The sequence below is a fragment of the Trachurus japonicus genome, chromosome 20, assembly GCF_045865225.1.
Source record: "Trachurus japonicus isolate A0001 chromosome 20, Traja_1.0".
In the NCBI taxonomy this organism is placed as follows: Eukaryota; Metazoa; Chordata; class Actinopteri; order Carangiformes; family Carangidae; genus Trachurus; species Trachurus japonicus.
In genome coordinates this window covers 5210544-5229267 of record NC_140926.1, presented here as the reverse complement: position 1 = coordinate 5229267, position 18724 = coordinate 5210544, and the positions used below count along the sequence as shown (strand labels likewise).

At 43.1% G+C, this 18724-nt stretch overlaps 7 non-coding genes across 7 annotated transcripts; all 7 read right to left on the bottom strand.

Moving 5' to 3' along the window:
* Positions 1-2157: 2157 nt before the first annotated feature.
* trnas-aga (transfer RNA serine (anticodon AGA)) lies at positions 2158-2239 on the bottom strand. The gene has a single exon. It is a non-coding gene; the product is annotated as a tRNA-Ser (tRNA).
* A 918-nt stretch (positions 2240-3157) lies between these two features.
* Positions 3158-3239, bottom strand: trnas-aga (transfer RNA serine (anticodon AGA)). The gene has a single exon. It is a non-coding gene; the product is annotated as a tRNA-Ser (tRNA).
* Positions 3240-3331: 92 nt separating this feature from the next.
* On the bottom strand, positions 3332-3403 carry trnag-ucc (transfer RNA glycine (anticodon UCC)). Its single transcript has one exon. It is a non-coding gene; the product is annotated as a tRNA-Gly (tRNA).
* Positions 3404-3797: 394 nt separating this feature from the next.
* Positions 3798-3869, bottom strand: trnaa-ugc (transfer RNA alanine (anticodon UGC)). Its single transcript has one exon. It is a non-coding gene; the product is annotated as a tRNA-Ala (tRNA).
* A 2401-nt stretch (positions 3870-6270) lies between these two features.
* trnas-aga (transfer RNA serine (anticodon AGA)) lies at positions 6271-6352 on the bottom strand. Its single transcript has one exon. It is a non-coding gene; the product is annotated as a tRNA-Ser (tRNA).
* A 409-nt stretch (positions 6353-6761) lies between these two features.
* On the bottom strand, positions 6762-6843 carry trnas-aga (transfer RNA serine (anticodon AGA)). The gene has a single exon. It is a non-coding gene; the product is annotated as a tRNA-Ser (tRNA).
* A 406-nt stretch (positions 6844-7249) lies between these two features.
* Positions 7250-7331, bottom strand: trnas-aga (transfer RNA serine (anticodon AGA)). Its single transcript has one exon. It is a non-coding gene; the product is annotated as a tRNA-Ser (tRNA).
* Positions 7332-18724: the final 11393 nt, after the last annotated feature.

Genomic DNA, 18724 nt, shown 5'->3' with positions numbered 1-18724 from the left:
ATCTCATCCAGATGGCTGAGAATGTCGTTGGAGTGGACCGTCTCAAACCACTGGGCAAGTGGAAGGGGTCTGAAGGGTGGTGGAGGAATATGGACAGCTGCAGAGGGAACGAAGGTAGCCATCTTCATATGGCACTCACAGTCTGAGAGGTAGCAGATGGTCTGACGTGCCCACTCCTCCCTGTGCGCTTCCTCTATTGCAGACTGGAGGTAGGAGGAACTGTTACCACTGATCCTCGGCTTCAGGAAAGATATGCATTTTCTGTCCAGAGTACCACCCAGGCTGAGGAGGAGATGGTTTGGGCTCCAGTGGTGGGTGAAACCAGCAGGCCATGATTTTTTGTTTCAGCTGGCCTGTAGGCTCATAGAGGCACTTGGAAATCCACACCTGATCGGCTTCCTGGATTACCTTGCGGAACTGTTTAGGAAGAAAACCTTTCCAATTAATTGGAGAATGTTTACGTGGAGTTGCTTTGTGGTGTGGTGTGGCAGAGCTACTTGAAGAAGGAAGCAGAGATGGCGTTGGCTTCAGTGGTGGTAGTGTTGGCCTTTGCGGTGATGGTGTCATGAATGCTGAATAGTGAGCCAGTTGGATGTGGTTCAAAAGACCAACAGTGCCCTGCACCTTGGCCCCACAGGTGTCACACATCTCCTCTGTATGGTGGTCAGAGAGGTGTTGAGAACATTTTTCTCCCTCCACAAGCTCATTGCACTTGTAGCATTGCACTCCCTGACACTGATGCTCTCAACTTCTCCTGCCTCACTGGAGCCAGCCAGGGGGAAGTACAAAAAGAGAATCCTACACTACTAGTTTTGGACCTCAGAGGCAGTCCAGAAACTGGCGGGTATGGCCACGACAACTGTACATCATGCAGTTTTTGTTCTGAACTGGATTAGTCAACATTTAAAAATCTTGATGTATAATCTTTCCCTCCAGGAATTCACAATGTCACGATCGCAACAATTAACGCAAATTCAACCAATCCCCGTGAATTTGTGCGATCTTGCAATTTTGTACAATCACGGCAACTTTTCCGCAAATTGGACCACTACAGTGAGTCCACAGAGGAACGGCGTGGGGGGCTGACGGCAATAAACTTGATACAATGTGCACAAAGTGATAAGTAAAGGAACGCAAGTTGAGTCGAACGCGTTGAGTGTGTGAGTTGTCCTCGTTGAACGCCCAAGCCGGTGTCCCCCGCAGCAGCACTCGCCGAGGGAGAATCCAGTACGCCACTGCAGGGCCGGAGCGGAGCAGCCGGCAGCCAGGATCCCCTTCCCCGATCCTAAGGCCCTGACCCTGGACTTGAGTAGCCACTCTCCCTTTTTTTATTACAAATGACTAGACTGTTTTATTGGCTTTTCAAAACAGTTGTTTTGCCACCGTTTTTAAAGAGACATTTTAATTATAAGTAAAACAACTTTCAACTCTCTGTAATTGTTGTGTGCCTTTCTTAACAAGTGGAAAATTGCTGGTATAACAGGACCTCACATTATTTTGTGACATTTCAAAATTTTAAATTTCCCTTTGATTTTTAATTATTCAGAACAAAACTGCAACTTTTTTCTTTTTTTGCAATTTTCGCTGTCTCCTGCAATTTAAAAGCAACAAAAGCGCTTCAAACATCGCAACATGCACCGCAATTTTTTGTAAATGTGGCCGCGAAATCAGGCATTTTAGGCCGCAACAATCACAACAAAAGCCCGCGAAATCCTGGAGGGACTGTATGTACCTCATTGTTGCCAGGATTCAACTTACTCGATTAACTGTGGAGTGAAACAACAAGATTTCAAGCACATGGCCTTTACCGCCCAAGTCACAACGACTTCACACCACTATTTCCCAGGCATCATAGCTTCTTCTCAGACACATCTACAAGTACAGTAAGCCTATAATTTGTTCAGTAATAGGGAGTTTTTCTGTCATGGAGCCAATTGTCTGTGCTTTTAGTGGACAAATGAAAGTGTGCATGTGGTGGATTTAGGTCCAACATGAAGATATTGGGGATTGAACCCAGGGCCTCATACATACAAACCATTGAGCTACATCCCCTCCTCAGAATGGGATATGCAATGTAACAGAGGATTGTAAATGTGTCATCAGGATCAGCTGGGTCATTCCCACAACTGTTCTCCAACTGTGAACATGAAAACTACCCGTTGTCGGCAGGATTCGAACCTGCGCGGGGAGACCCCAATGGATTTCTAGTCCATCGCCTTAACCACTCGGCCACGACAACCTGTGCATAAAACATTTGTTATCACAGTGACACATGCATGAGTTTACATAGTGTTGAATGTTTAACTGGTGCAGTGTTGCTGCAGTCAAGTTGTAAACATAAAGGCTGCTGGAGATGACAGAGATTGATTGATGTAGGATCAATTTGGAAAGGACAGCAAGTCACTGAAGCAACAAGCTCACTTGTTAACAGGATGAGTCCATGGTCCACAAGTGTTCACCGAAGACACACCTGTGAAAAACAACCATAGATCACAACACCTGTGTATGGTTACACCTTGATTAAGTAGACTCGGGTGCTGCCCAATTGCCAGTACTACTACTCCCCCAACTCCCCCCAAAATGCAAATAAACACATTTAATAGAAATGGCTCAACAGTGTGAATGTGTGTGTGGCACCCAGTTAAAAAAAAAAGCAATTTTCACCCACCTGACTGGCTGCAGCAGTCCCCGTCGACATAGATGACCTCAGGTTCAGCTTGGCCCGCATTCTTGTAGCGAGTGACGATGCCTTGGCACAACTCTTCCAACCCTGCACCTTCACCCGTCGTCAGAACAGAGTTCAGAACCTGGCCAAACTCGTTGGTCGAGGCCAAGGAATCATGGAGGTTTTACAGCAGCCTGAAATCAAAAACCCAGGTCAGTTAGTACATAATGGAACAGGCTCTACAACATCTACTCCACTGAACATGAAACTTCCTGTTGTCAGCAGGATTCGAACCTGCCCGGGGAGACCGCAACGGAATTTTTAGTCCTGCTGGAAACGACAGGGATTGATTGATGTAGGCTCAATGAGGAAAGGCCAACAACAGGTCACCGGAGCAACGAGCTCACTAGGTCCAGGCCAAGGAACTGTCACATTTCATCCAATGGCGGTTCAGACATTGTATTATCTCTGCTACCTGTCAAAACACAGCCACGTTGTCGGCAGGATTCGAACCTGCGCGGGGAGACCCCAATGGATTTCTAGTCCATCGCCTTAACCACTCGGCCACGACAACTGTATACCTCATTGTTTTCAGTTTGAACTGGATTAGTCAACATTTACAAATCTTGCTGTATAACAGGATGGACATTTGCAGCAATTAGCAATTGCGATGGCCGGGAATCGAACCCGGGTCAACTGCTTGGAAGGCAGCTATGCTCACCACTATACCACCATCGCACATCTGGCTGTTAACTCAGCTGTTTACAGAAGTGGAGGAATTGGACTGTTAGAGAAGGAGAGTGAAAAACTGAAGGAAGAGCTGCTCTGAACCACCAGTCACTGCTGTGTAGATCTGACTGTGGACTCAGGCTAAAGACTCATTAGACAAACATGTTAACAGTCAGTGTTTGTCCATGAGATGTTCCTCAGTGTAACAGGATTCAAACCTGTGAGGGGAAATAGATTTAAAGAGCTAATCCACTCAGCCACAACACACTTTGTTATATGGAGGGTTTTCTTCATTGGGGTTTCTTGGGCTTGACCATATTCAAGAGGTCTTGAGTGGAGCATGACAATGACAATGACAATGACCTTTACACTGTATTGAGATAGCTATCATCATAAAGTCAGTTGGAGATGCCGGGGATTGAACCCGGGGCCTCATACATGCAAAGCATGCGCTCTACCACTGAGCTACATCCCCTCTGTTGTAGTAAGTGTGATAAGGTAAAACACATGGCGATTAAAGAGTAAATACATCAATGAAGGTATCTAATTAGACAATCTGATGACACACATCAAAAATCTGCAATAAAGCTGAACATAAGAAACAGTATTATATCTGAAGTATGCAGTATAGAAGGTTTATACATAAAAATGACCACTAGATGGCAGCAGTTCACCTCCTGATAGACCGGCTGATGGTCAAGGTTGGATTTTACAATAGAAACAGAAAATCTCCTCCACTAGTCACCAGATCTCTGTAGAAACTTCACCTCTGTCTGTTGTTCATTAAACCCAGCAGCTGCCTCCACAAACAGATGTGTAAACTGTTTATCCTGTCTAAATAAACACCGTAACGAGGCAAGAATTACACCCTCTAATTTCAATTTATGAGGAACTTTAAAACACCGAGGTAGAAATTATCTTAACCTCTCATCTCGGAGCGCAATCAAGCTCCACTCTGCAGAGGTTTGTGTTAACAAACAGTGACGTCTCCTCTTGAAACACTCATAAAACAAAAGAAAAAAGAAAAGACGAGCTCCACACACCCGCCCGACTCTGCTGGTGTCAGCCACATGACCCAAGCTGTGAACACACATGTTGTCTGTCTGCTTCAGTGTTGGGGGATCTGTCTGTCCACAAGTGTGTGTGTCAGCTGACCACAGCGATCCAGCTGTGGAGGAATTTGACAGAGTGTTTCCAGCGGCTCAGAGAGAGAAGGGTCAAGGGCCTCTGTAACTGACATCATCATCATCATCATCGTCGTCCCCTTCTCCACCCTTTTTCTCGCATGTGGCCAAAAATCAAGAGAACTTGTTTTTGTTTGGTCTCTATCACGGCTAAGCAACGCAGCACCGCACCGAGCCTGTTGCCGTGGTGAGCCAGCAGCTTTATTAGCTGGAGAAACTGCAGAGTGAGGGCAACATCTGGCACGGATCACACAAGGAAAATGAATGACAGAGTTGTTGTGATTTTCTGGAATGAAAACTCGCTAAAAGAAAAAAGAAAGAAAAAAAAAGAACCCACTTGAAATGACATTGCAAAATTATTTGCTCTGAGAGTTTTGGGAGAGTCGGATTGAAAAACATTACCTCACTTAGGGAAAGTACGCCCAGATGAGCAACAGCACAGGAACTTTATATAACATATTGTGTACCAACACACGCTGGCTGCCACGCTCTCAGGGAAGAAAAAAAGTCCAGCCGTTATTTCATAAGACCCTTCCCTTCACTCAATATGTAAATTACGGCAGTACATGCTGTACGGCCACGCAGAGCAAACCTCTGTCTTTAATTATTCAACTTGGCTAACAGTCGGCCACAAACAGCACACGGCCTCCCAGCCTTTCAGCGCAGGGCTCAGCCATGGATTATGGATGAACTGGGAAAACCTCAGCAGCGGCAGCGGCAGAGTCGGTTTAGGTTATAAAGAAAATACAACATAAGTCATCGCTGTATAAATGAATGTAAGCTGCTTTTCATATTCCGCACATCCTCCCAAAACCACACCAGAGTTTGCTGGAGTTTGGAAAGAGAAACTTAACTTACTGTGTTTGTGTCATGTGAGCAGAGTTCACATCTCATAGGTTTTAGAGATGCGTCATGTGTTTTCCACCGGTCAGTGAAACCTGTGGCCTTTGCGATTGCTACAGTTACAATTGAGGAAGGTGCAGTGTAAACTCTGCCAAACGTTGTCACTTCACCTCAACTGTGCTCCCTCTCAAAACTTCCCACCATTGTCGGCAGATTCAATCTACTACCGCTCCTACTTGAAGATCATTTCATCATCAGAATTGGATATGCAGTTTTACAGAAGGGTCATCAGGATCAGCTGGGTTCTTTCCCACGATTGTTGTCTATCACAGATCGTGAAAACTTCCAACCGTTGTCGGAATCGAACCTGCGCGGGGAGACCCCAATGGATTTCTAGTCCATCGCCTTAACCACTCGGCCAAGACAACCTGTGCATGACACATCTGTTGTCACAGCGTCACATGCATGAGTTTACATATTGGTGTATATTTAACAAGTGCAGTGTTGCTGCAGTCAAGTTGTCAACATAAAGTCTGCTGGAGATGACAGGGATTTATTAATGTGGGATGAATTTGGAAAGGCAACAAGCTCAAGACAAGGAACTAAACCATGGAGACCTGACAAGTCAGAAAACAAAAAGTGGCCTTGTTGCTGTTTGACATTTCACAAATGATGATTATCGTTGACCTGAACAACAACTTCACCACTTCTCAAGTAAGACTTTTCACTTTCTGGTGCCATATTCTTCAACTTACACAACAAACACTCTACTGCTCACTCCCAAACCTCATGCAGCCCGAGCACGGTGAGCTTGTCACATCTGGACAAACATCCCTCAAAACTCCTGGACGTTGTCGGCAGGATTTGAACCTGCGCGGGGAGACCCCAATGGATTTCTAGTCCATCGCCTTAACCACTCGGCCACGACAACCTGCGCATGACACATCTGTTGTCACAGTGTCACATGCATGAGTGTACATATTGGTGTCTATTTAACAAGTGCTGTACAAATTGTCAACATAAAGTCTGCTGGAGATGACAGGGATTGATTAATGTGGGATGAATTTGGAAAGGCAACAAGCTCAGGACAAGGAACCATGGAGACATGACAAGTCAGAAAACAAAAAGTGACCTTGTTGCTGTTTGACACTTAACAAACAATGATTATCATTCTCCTAAGCAACACATCACCAACAACTTCACCACTTCTCAAGTAAGACTTTTCACTTTCTGGTGCCATATCCTCTACAAACACTCTCCTGCTCACTCCCAAACTTCATGCAGCCCAGGAACACAGGAAGCTTGTCACATCTGGACAAACATCCCTCAAAACTTGCCACCGTTGTCGGCAGGATTCGAACCTGCGCGGGGAGACCCCAATGGATTTCTAGTCCATCGCCTTAACCACTCGGCCACGACAACACACTTCCAGCCATCTGTAGCACAATTTGTGTGCACATACAGTATTATCTGTAGAAGCACACCTTGATTATATTTGCAGATAGATTTGAACTGATGATAAAGAGACTGAACAAACAAATGCAACACACTTTGTACACTCAGCTGACCGTGAAACACCGCAGGGCCATGGACTTCAACTGTTAAAATGCTGCTTCTTGTAATGAATGTGAAGGATGTTGTTTGTGCAGTCCTTCAGTATAAAAGCAGACAAGGTGATCAGCTTTCTGGACTATCCTTTATCCTCTATGAAGTGTGAGATACTTCCTGTCTACAGTTCAGATCAGAAGACCCATTGGAAGTACCACCCAGGAAGACCCTTGAGAGTGAAGACCCACTGGGCATAGAGGATACACAGAAAAGTACCTGACGTTGTCGGCAGGATTCGAACCTGCGCGGGGAGACCCCAATGGATTTCTAGTCCATCGCCTTAACCACTCGGCCACGACAACTGCACATTGTGTTCATTTTTGTGTTGAAGTGGATCAGTCAACATTTACACACCCGGTGACTGGTCGCCAAGATGTGGTGTGTAGTGCAGCACTGCCAGTAAAAGCTGCCGTATCACAAATCCAGAAAAACAAGGTTCGCTTATCTGAGAGTGAAGCACAGGACCAGGACGGATCATCTGCAGATCAATAATCAATGGTGGAATAAGATGAAACACATGCAGAGCAAACGACTAATTTCAAAGATGATCGAAGGAAATAATTTAAAACATATCTTGGACCGTATTTTCGCGTGTCCATGTACATCCATATAAGATTTACCACAATGATATGAACTAATGTTATACAGTATATCATTGAAAAACTGAATGACATTTTCATCTGCGTCTATTTATTGAAGTATTTTCGAGGCACATAAAACCAAATGTGACCAGATCAAACAGTATGACTCTGTTGGCCTGGTCATCAAAGTGCAGAACGACATGTTGAATCCATATATAATTATGAAATATATCAAGATGATGAAATAACCTTTTAGAAAACCTCTGGATGTCCATATTATTTACCCTCAGCGTTGATTCATGCTGAACAGAGTTATTTAAGTCGACCTCTACACCCCCCTCAAGTCTCTGCCCCCTCAGACCAACAGTCTGCTGCTTGGACGTTGAATTAATTCAGAGGAATTCCTGCATGTACAGCAAGTACAGTAGACTACTGCTGCTGTGGGTTGTGTGTGTCTCTGTGTGTGTGCGTGTGCACGCTGAGAGACAGACGCTGCGCCGACCACAAGTGAATTCCTCCAGTTTGTGGCCGTGTGGTCATTTAACTTGACTTCTTCTTTCCACATAACTGGCCAATAACTGGGTTGACAGTCTGAGCCGTCCTCAGGTTGGTCATGTGACCCGTTCGTTCCCGTCTGCTGCACTTTACAAAACAACTCCAAACACCAGGAGCTGGAAGCACCTCCGCTGCCACGCTGCGACGCTGTGTGTGTGTGTGTGTGTGTAAAACCGACCTCAGTTAAATAAAGGTTAGAAGATACAAACCTGAAAACACTCGAATCACTTAAACACGATGCATTCAGGGTGTGTAGGAAAAATCAAGAGCCAGGAATAATGTTTTTCTTTTCTATATGCTTTCATCATCTTTCCAACCAGCTGTTGAAAGATTCAGATGTTTTCCTGTGTCCGGGCCATTATGGGCTGGCTAGGTATCAATTAGGTTACCATGACAACAGCGAACTCCTCATGTATCTTCTTAGCCACCAACCACAGAAAGTGTGTAATCCTCAACCCCAAAAAACTTCTCTTTTTACATCAAATAATTTCCTGTGTTATTTTAGTGTGGAGGGTTTTACGATTTTTAATACCATTACTATGATTATAACCTATCAACTCACTGCTTCTCTGGCTAAACTTTAACCTCTAACCTTTTGGAAACTTTTAATGTGTCTAATCTCAGATTTGGTTCCCACAGTCATAGAAACAACAGAAAACAGACACACACAAACACACTGTGCTGATGATGAGCTCAGGCATTCATCTCTCGTTTCCTCTTTTCCTGTTCTCCCCTTGTTACCCTCTCCAACCTTTCATGTTTCTGTCTCTCACATTCAACACAATCAACACAAGTCGGACGTGTAAGCAACGAGCAGACTGTTCTCTGTTCCTGTCTCTAATCTTCACAGGCGGCCGAGCTGTTGCATTATTTATCTGTTTGTCATTATTCCTCCTTTGTGCTGCAGAGACACGTGCAAACCGGCAAACATTGTCCATTTCTCCATGTGATAGAAAGGTATAGTGATACTACACCAGGAGGAGGTTGTGTATGAAGCAGAAATGGCACAGCTAAGTGATGCCATACACCCATTTACATTAGATCAGACTTAGTAAAGTAAATCCAGCTGCATCACATTAGTGTCAACGTTGTTTAGAGACAAAATATAACTCAATTTTCTCACAGCAAAAGGTTGTTGTTTTTATCCACCCTGGTTTATTGTAAACGTGACTCACATAGTTTTACAGATGCATTAACATCTCAGAGGAATGAGTTTTTGTTTTCTGCCACAATCGCTGCACAAAGACTCCATAAGTATCCACAACCTTTGCCCTCACTTTAAAAAAAAAAAAACCCAGAAATGACTGTGCTACCTGGCCTGAGTCCAAACTGTCTCCTATCATTTGTTGTTATTTTACAATCAGTTGCAGATGTGAACATGTGGCCGGCCTCATCGCAGGTCCCACTGATCTTAGAAAAACACAACCCCCATATATTTATATTTAATTCAATCAATACCATGCAATTTGTTCACCTGTTTCTCATTTCTGCATCTGACTGCAGCTGAATATAGAAGATGTAATGATAGTGAAACATAAAATAAACAGGAGGGAAAACACCCAAATCAAAAAGGTTGCTCAGGTTTATAGTAACACTTAGTTTTGCATCTTCATTTTTAAAGCAGGTTTGTTTGCAAATGAATCCAGTGAAGTGACCGTATGACTTTTACTGTAATTTACCATGGAGACAAGTTGAATAACTCCACCTTGCTGAGGCGTGAATGACAAAGTCAGCTCCAGTGTTTTCCTGTTACCCCAGGCTGCTGAAGGCATGCACTTGCAATTAGCAAAGGATTTAATATGTGGGAGAAATTTATGGGGTCAGTCTGGAATTAAATGTTACATCCATCTTGCAATAGGTCATTGCACACACTCCTGAGAGTGAAATGCCAAGAGAAAGCAGCTCCATGACTGCACACATTCGATTTAGCAGATGATATTTCTGGTTTTTCTGAGGCTAAACTCGTTTTAAATCATGTTTTTATAGCTCATGCACCAGTTTAAAACCCATTAAAGTGTGGATCTGAGTCAAAGTTCACCTGAGAGAGTGTGTGTGTTTGTTCAGGGAAACACTACACTGCTCAGATTCTCTCAGTTATGGTGAGACGGAGAGGTTTATGATTGGTCGAAACTGAACTCTCCTCCTCCCTCCTCCTTCTTCTTGTGAAACATAAAGAAACCTCAGCTGGCCTTCATCACAAAGTTCACATCGCCATGCAATCAAATCCTTTCTGATGTCCAGAATTATACTCATTAGAGTCCAACATCTCATTTAGCTTCGCTGGGCGCCCACTGTAATTAAAACAGGAGATATAGATTGCAGTGGGCGAGGAGGAGGATGCTCTTGCACTTCAATGGTGCTTTGTCGACAAGTCTGCAATTTCCAGCAGCCAGAGTTTTCCTCTCAGGTCATTTCCTGCTGATGGACTCACTCCATCATTAGACTCGCGAGTGATGAAGAGAGGCTTTTCTTTTCTCTACAACCTGTTTCTCGTGTCTGTTTCTCTCAGATTTCCCATTACGAGCACTTAGACTGGCACGCAGCGCATCCCCCTCATCAACAGAAACAAAAGATGCTGCTCAACTCACAATCAATACTGATACAAAAAAAAAAGAAGAAGCAATTAAAAGTAATGGCAGGAAGAGCTCCACAGTATCAGCAGCACAGAAACAAGCAGCTCCGGTCCAGTGTGTCCAGAGATATATAAAACAAAAGGAATAAAAGGGGCGCTTGTTAGTGCTGCCAGGGTACACTGCTAGTTTGACCTCATTACCGCGGCTCAGACTAGTCACAGAGCGGACGAGGGGCGGAGCGGCGCAGCTAAATGCCCTCCACAGTCGCAGCCTCATGCCAAGAATCCACAACTCATTTGGCTTTCAGCAGCGAGACGGACGGACACACACGAACCCTTTAAACATGATGCAGACGGAGGATTTACGTTCACAGTCTTTATCTGACATCATCGCTAACAGCTGCTGCATCATCCACGTGGATGTTGTTACCACAGCAACAGGTTAAACGTGATAAGTGATAGTTCACTTCAACATTTTGGCAAATTGGCCCATTGCCATAATCCCTATAGTCATAGCAGTAGGTTCGTTACCTTTAATTGTCGGTGCAAGCTGTTTTTAGAACGGCGGAGCAGAGCCGTGAGCTGCTCAGAGCTACGCTACGGAGGCTCATGGGATTTCTTGGTTTCCCTCATCAAACTCATCAAATACACAATCCAACAACTCCACAACGCTCTGGTGGACAAGTTGTGACCTGCACATTCACCACGCTATGAGATAATAACACAACGTTACCACACAGAGTTGTTTTAGAGGGAAATTCATGCAAAGCCGCTGATGCGCGTTCCCGTCGGGGGCAGTTTTTCATCAAGCAGTCTCATTGCATGAATTTACCTCTAAAACAACTCTGTCTCGTTACGTTACGTTATATTATCTTATAGCGTGGTGAATGTGCAGGTCACAACTTGTCCACCAGAGCGTTTTGGAGTTGTTGGATTGTGTATTTGATGAGTTTGATGAGGGAAACCAAGAAATCCCATGAGCCTCCGTAGCGTAGCTTTGAGCAACTCACGGCTCTGCTCCGCCGTTCTAAAATCAGCTTGCGCCGACAATTAAAGGTAACAAACCTACTGCTATGACTATAGCGATTATGGCAATGGGCCAATTTGCCAAAGATGTTGAACTATCCCTTTAACTTCGGACATCACATTGTGTACAAGTTTAACTTCCAACTGTTATTACATAACATCAGAGGAGCTGGAAAGGAAAACTTTCCGCTGAGGGTGGGAGGGGGAGAATGAAGCTTTTTATTTCAACAAACAAACAAATAAATTAAAACATGTGAACTCTGTTGACAACATGCGCTGTAAGAAATGACAAATTTAGCCATTTATATAAATAAACTGAAGGAGCTTGTTCAAACTTGGACTCAAGGATGAAACTGATTAGAAACAGTCAAATCAGTCAAAGGTTAAAAAACGTGTTCTCACCCATAACTCACAAATTCACACGCTGATTAGGCCACAACAGAAATCAAACGTCTGACAGGATAAAAATGAGGTGCTGACAGTTTTATATCCAAAAGGTCAAAGGTCAACTTCAGTGTGACATCATAATGTTCTGCTGCTCAGGGAGAAGAGAGTGTGAGCATGTGTTTCCTGGTTGGTGGAGGAGGGATACGGTGGTGGAGCAGTGAGACTATGGAAGCCTGGAGGGGCCACTGGCAGGGTTTTTAGGTTTTTGATTCCTTTAGATAAGTTTGTTTAAAGGGATAGTTCACCCAAAATTCAAATTTCACTCATTATCTACTCACCCTCATGTCGACTAAGGGCTCACTTTTCTTTGTCCAAAAAGACACACCAAAAAACATCCAAATACCTCCATAGTGCTCGTCTGTAATGTCCCTCTTGTATTGAAGCCCTGACATGAGAAATTGTTCTGAAAAAAATTAAATAAGTCTGTATTTTAAGCTTGATTGTAGCGGAAGCTCCCAGTGTCTCGGTTCACTGCTCTTCCTGTGTCAGTGCAAATCACGCCGGCGGAACAATTTCTCATGTCGGGGTTTCAATACAAGAGGGACATTACAGACGAGCAGTATGGAGGTATTTGGATGTTTTTTGGTGTGTCTTTTTGGACGAAGTAAAATGGTATCCATTGACAACCATTATATGGACAAATACTGCTGCGCGGAGCCCCCTCTGTCCCGGAGAGAAGGGACAGAGGACTCTGAATATTCTCCCAGCCCTTAGTCAACATGAGGGTGAGTAGATAATGAGTGAAATTTGAATTTTGGGTGAACTATCCCTTTAAGAAAGAAAACATCAGTATCTTTGTACTGACACTCATACACTCTCACAGTTTCAAACACAATCTTGAAAAGTTTAAATTAACGATCGATTATGCATCAAATGGAGATTGTCTCTGGAGACGTTTCTATCCCAGACCGACTCGTCGACCTCGTCGGCTTTGATGCAGATGAAGACGTTTTTCACGTGGTTTTCACTCGGTCCGTCTGTTTCCTGTGATGTTTGATCGGCCCGTGCTCGTTCCAAAGTCGCCGAACGCATGTGTGTGTGACGACATCACAACCTCAAAGAGCTGCTGCTGCTGCTGCTGGAGCCAGATGTGCATCACTGCTGCAGAGCCTGGTCCTGTTTAGAAGAGGAGGCTTCAGTCAGAGCAACAATGTGGATCTGATGATTCTGCCCCCATACACAGTCAAGAAAGTGAAATTAACATAACCAGCTTTTATCCAAGAAGACGTTATGGGATGTCTAACAGACCTAAACTCTTCTATTCCATCAATCTTGGTCAAAAGAGAAATCTTTATTACATCTACTAATCTATATATTCTGGTGTATTTAGAGTATCTAACGTTAAGTATTTAAAGGGATAGTTCAACATTTTGGCAAATTGGCCCATTGCCATAATCGCTATAGTCATAGCAGTAGGTTCGTTACCTTTAATTGTTGGTGTAAGCTATTTTTAGAACGGCGGAGCGGGGCAACAGGCTGCTCAGGGCTATGCTATGGAGGCTAAGGGAATTTCTTGGTTTTCCTCATCAAACTCATCAAATGCACAACCCAACAACTCCAAAAGGCTGTCGTGGACAAGTTGTGAGCTGCACAATCACCACGCTATGAGATAATAACGGAACGTTACGAGACGGAGCTGTTTTAGAGGTAAATTCATGCAAAACCGCTGATGCGTGTTGCGTTCAGGGACAGTTTTTCAGCAAGCAGACTCTGTATTTACCCTGTATTTACCTTGAAAACGGCTCTGTTTCGTAACGTTCCATTATTATCTCATAGCGTGGTGATTGTGCAGGTCACAACTTGTCCACAAAAGCGTTTTGGAGTTTTGGGATTTTGTATTTGATGAGTTTGATGAGGGAAACCAAGAAATTCCTTTAACCTCCATAGCTTAGCTCTGAGCAGCCTGCCGCTCCGCTCCTCCATTCTAAAAATAGCTTACACCAACAAATAAAGGTAACGAACCTACTGCTATGATTATAGCGATTATGGCAATGGGCCAATTTGCCAAAATGTTGAACTATCCCTTTAAAAAAAAAAACAGTACGTGAACAGTGAAGTAGAAGAAAAGCAAACTGAAACCAGCTGATGCAAGCGGAAGATGACGTTAATTTTCGTTAGGATTTATTTTCTATTATCTTACATTAAATAATTAAAGCAGACAGAGACGGTGCATGTGATGCTTTCTGTTCCTTAATGTAGAAACACATCATCCACTTTACCTAAGTGATGGTTAAGGCCGGTGGAGTGGCATGATGTATAACGGGATGTCAGCGTTCAGTTGTCCTACGCTTGAAGTGGACAGTCAAGTGGACTTATAGTCAGTAAAGCTGCAGGTAAATTTGGTTAGAACAAAGTTTATAGGATTCTGGGATCAAAACCCAAACATGCAGTTTTGCTACGTAGAGTTTTGTCCTGGTTTTCCAGCTTCCTGCCAAAGTCCAAGGATGTGCACATGAAGCTACTACACACTGGACAATTTTCTAATCTTAACCAATTTTTTTTTAAATGTGTGAGACGACAAACAGTTTCAACACATTTTAAACATTATAATCTTCTGACGAGACAATTAAACCAGACACACCTGTCGTTTGTAGTAACGACTTCACAGTGGAGAATCACCAGACTCACAGAAAGTCGCGTGATAAAAATAGGACCTTAAAAGAAAAAGAAAACATGGAGGATGACCCGATTTTACTACTGTAATATGGTCTGGTCTCTCTTGCCATGAGAAGTTGCCATGACTTCTCTGTTGTGCACTGTAAAAACAAGACAATATCTGATTGGTGACACTTTATGGTCTGCTCGCTCTCGTTGGCTGTTGCAGGAATTTCTGTTTCTTAAAATCTGGTGAATATCTAATAAATTCAAATTTGATCATGAGGCTGATGTGACTCAGTGTTTTGTATCGACACAACGACGACAACTGTTGATAAACGATCGACCTGCATATACAAGACTTTTCTTTACTTTTGTTCTAAATAAATATTCAAAATATTTTCTGCGTGTTTATGCTGATGTGTGTTCACTGACAGAGCCACCGCCTCCTCTCTCTCTCTCTCTCTCTTTCTGTGTTTGTAACTTTTCATATTTAGCCTCTGGCATCTGTGGAACGTACTCTCTGACAGTCGAACAATGGCTGTCGTCCTCCTCGTGCAGTGTGAGAGGTATTCGCAACAAAAGCGTCATGTATAAGGTTCCTGCTGTGTCAACAAAGAGTCCTTTATCTCTCGTGGTTAACACACACACACACACACACACACACACACACACACACACACACATGATTTAGATACCAGGCAAATAGCGAATACATTTGCAACTAGGGATGTCACGATTACTTGTTTTCACAATTAATCGTGGTATTAAACGGCACAATTACAGTAATTGATCGTAAAGATTCCTAAATACCGTCACTTTCACAAAAATTTGATGTTGGAACCTTATTGGCAGATGTGCGCAAAAATATGGGTAAATGCACAGATACTGGTCCATTTATCTAACGTAACACTGAATGGTTAGGAATTTAAATGTTAGTGTGTCATTTTTAATAAAAAAAAAAAAGCAAAACAAAACAAAAAACGATTAAAATCAACGCAAACATTTGGTATAGATGACAATTTATGACCTGAATATTTCAAACACTTCCCCTGGGGATTAAGAATTGGTCATATATTACAGTAATAGATACTTGAAATATTTTGTGTAAACAGGCTACATTTGATTTTACACATTCATAGTGTTGTGAAATTAATGAATGCATAATATTAAAGCAGAAGTAAGCGATATTTTTGTGTTACTATAAGTCTTAAATAGTTATATCGACAGCAATCACTTACATAGAGTGTTTGGACCGAAACACGGGTCTGTCAGTCACTCTGCTCTGCTCTGAGCCGAAGAGAAAACTTTTCTTGTATCCTACAAGTTTTATCCAATGAGGAGAGAGAACGGCATGAAGGGCTGTGTGTGCAGCCAAGGGATGTGCCTGAATGTGGTGACGTAGGGACGAGGACCAATAGATCCATGACGAGGGCGGGGGCTGCTAACTCCGTCGGCTGACAAGACGTTATGGTGCGTTCAAGGCAACCCGTAACTCGTGTTTTTCCGACCTGTGAAGTCGTACCAGTTCGATCTGGTACGAGTTCACGGGTCGGAAGTTACGAGTGGCCGTTATAGTGACTTTCACAGGTAAAACAGGTCGGAAAAACACGAGTGGGTTGCCTGGAACGCTACAAAGTCGTAAGTCGTGACTTGAAGCTGTAACTTACGGTTTCAAAAGCCTGCCTGGAACGCAGCATTAGCCAAAATGACCGGATCGCTTACTTCTGCTTTAATTAATGCATAATATTAATCGTGATAATCGGAGTACCGTGATTATTTCTCTGACAATAATCGTACCAAGAAAATTTATAATCGTGACATCCCTATTTGCAACCACAATAAGTTGCATAAGTTAGAATATCATCATCATCATCATCATCATCATCACAGAAGAGGAGACCACCACCACCACCACCACCACCACCTCCTCCTCCTCCTCCCTGTGTTTTCCATATGGCTGCTGGTGAGTTTCATGTTCATGGCTCATCAGCCAGTCTGACTGTGGTTGGGGATCATTTGTTTGCCATCGGCCTGGTTCCCGTGGCAACATGTCTTCAAGCTCCTCACTGTGGAGACGTATTCAAAGTGAACAAAGAGCACAGAGGTGACTGCACACACACGCACACAGGCACATCTACTTGAGCCTCCAAATAATAATCTTCCTCTTCCTACGGCAAGAGAGAGGGATCTATTCACCTCCATAGTGTTTTGCATTTTACAAGCCAATCAAGCGCTGCAGCAGTCACAGAAGATAGGACTATGCATGGATGGCCCAAGCAAGCGCAGTGTTTATCTGTGTCTCTTGTTTTTAATGGACAGGATATGTGGCCTGTTAACTCCATGCCATTAGAGCAGACTGGGAATTGATTGTCCGTTGCACTGAGGTTGACCTCATGTGTCACTGCAGCAAAAAAAAAACAAAAAACAAACACTGTGTCTGTGCATGTGTGTCACTGAGGCTGCAGAGTATTAATAGATAGTAAAGTTCAAAGTGATAAAAGCAGGAATGTGGGGGAAAGGGAGCTGCAACATGTGAAGTTTTATTTATTATGAAGAGAAACTGAAACGTACAATAGGTGGATGAAGAGATGGAAGACAGATCTGAGTGCTTAAATGTTAACGCTAATGTTAATGTTGTTCTCCCATCAAAATAAAAGCCTGTAATGACTCACTGGAAAAACAAGACGAGCCTTTTGCATGCAGAGGGAGAGAGAGAGTCGTCTACTGTCTGTGAGTCATATCAGGCTCCTTTATGAAATGATCATTAACTACATTTAAATCCACTGCATTTAGGCTGCACACACATCTGCCACTGTTCTGTCACCTGTTTCCAAAGGGTAAAAGTAACTTTGTAAAAACCTGAATAAAATGACAGAGGGACATTCATGTTGAAAAGTTAATTATACAGTGACCCTGAGATCTCAACACACTGCGACTTAAGACACAAACATGCTACAAATCCAGGCAAAAGGCTAATTTTAAGATAAGATTAACAATAATATGACGTTAGAATAAACGTCATTGACCAACAGGTAGCTGTCTGCACAACTTCTCAAGCCAAGAAGCTTTAAACTTGCCTGGTCCGTCTATTTATTGTGTCCCCAGAAACACTTCTGTTGTCTTTTGAGTTTTTTCAATGTTGTTTTCTGAATTTGTAGTGCATTAGTATATATATATTATTTTTTTAAGTTGCAATGTGTTCAAACACATAATATAAAAAAACTATTAAAAAAAACTCAATATAAAGTGTGTTGAAATGTTCATTTACACTCATACAAAATAAGAGCATAAACAAGTGTGAGCATATGATGTGCTTTTTTTTTTTGTTTTTTTTTTGCATATGATATGTGCAGATATACACAGATAAGATAATATGACGAACAGGACCAAGCTGTTAAAAAAAAGAAAGAAAGAAAAAAAGGTCAATTTTGGGCCTAGCATTACTTCCGTCAAGACTTTTATTTTGAAAACCCAGTCTGTGTGTGTGTGGGCAGTGACTGAACCGAAGTGAAGAAGTTTTGCAGCAGCAGCAGCAGCAGCAGCAGCGGGTCTCTGTGTGTGAATGACAGTCGGCTGTATGAGTGTGTGTAGGCTATGTGTGTAAGTGAAAGTGTGTGTGCTCGCTTGTGTGTGTGTCGGCGGGATATTAGCAGTGTTACCAGGTGGACGAGACGTTTAGGAACAAGTGGTTTCCTGCGGGACAACACAACAGAACAGAACCGGTGAGTGGACCCGACTCCGTGTTTGTTTTGTGCGTGGAAACTGAAGCTGTGTTCAGACTGAGAGGGACTTGAACGTGTCGCCAGCCCGGGGTGTGTGCATGTGTATGTGTGTGTGGTTTTTTGTATTTTATTGGTTCAAATGCGGATAAAAAGAGCAATTTGGAGAAGTTTTTAAATGTCTGACACCCCGCAAT